A 1,100-nucleotide genomic window follows, 5' to 3' on the forward strand; every position below is an offset into this window, starting at 1 on the left:
GTGGATGAATGGAGACATGGATGGAGGAAGGGATGGATGGAGACGTATATGGATGGAGACATGGAGGGATGAATGGAGACATGAATGGATAGATGCAGGACCTCAGTTAAGGGGAATGGATGACCTCAGTTATGGAAGATGCAGGACCTCAGTTAAGGGGATAGAAGGGGTCGGTTATAGGGGATGGAGGACCTCAGCTGTGGGGATGGAGAACCTTAGTTTATGGGGGCTGGGGGACCTTAGATATGGGGGATGGAGGACCTCAGTTATGGGGATGGAGGACCTCAGTTATGAGGAATGACTACAAACATTAACTTATCCTCCATGAACTTATTCCCCCGGCAATCTCACCAGTGGGAATCTGCTAAGGGAGGGGGGTGGGGGGGGGTCAATGTGATTTCTGAATGAAATAAAGCATGGGGACATGGATGGAGGAAGGGATGGATGGTTGGATGGAGACATGAAGGGGTGGATGGAGACAGGGAGGAGTGGATGGATGGAGACATGAATGGATAGATGATGAATGGAGACATGGATGGATGGAGGAAGGGATGGATGGAGACATACAGTGGGGATGGAAAGTTTGGGCACCCCAGCTAAAAATTTGTATTAATGTGCATAAAGAAGCCAAGGAAAGATGGAAAAATCTCCAAAAGGCATCAAATTACAGATTAGACATTCTTATAATATGTCAACAAAAGTTAGATTTTATTTCCATCATTTACACTTTCAAAATAACAGAAAACAAAAATGAAATTTTTAGCTGGGGTGCCCAAACTTTCCATCCCCACTGTATATGGAGGGGTTGTTAGAGACATGGAAGAGGGGATGGATGGAGACATGAATGGATAGATGATGAATGGAGACATGAATGGATGGATGAAGACATGGATGGATGGATGAATGAAGACATGAATGGATGGAGACAGGGATGGATGGATGGATGGGGGAGTTTGCTATGAATACAAATGAATTAAATAGCGTTTTCAGCTTGTGGTGCTCAGATACATTTAAGGTCCTCTTTCTAGAATCAAAGACTCTCTAAACCTCACAATCCTGGAAGAGTGGACACCCCTCACCCCTCCTTCCATTTTTATTTT

Source organism: Staurois parvus, unplaced genomic scaffold (assembly GCF_062004578.1).
Source record: "Staurois parvus isolate SC_StPar_1 unplaced genomic scaffold, SC_StPar_1.0 ptg000121l, whole genome shotgun sequence".
Classification (NCBI taxonomy): Eukaryota; Metazoa; Chordata; class Amphibia; order Anura; family Ranidae; genus Staurois; species Staurois parvus.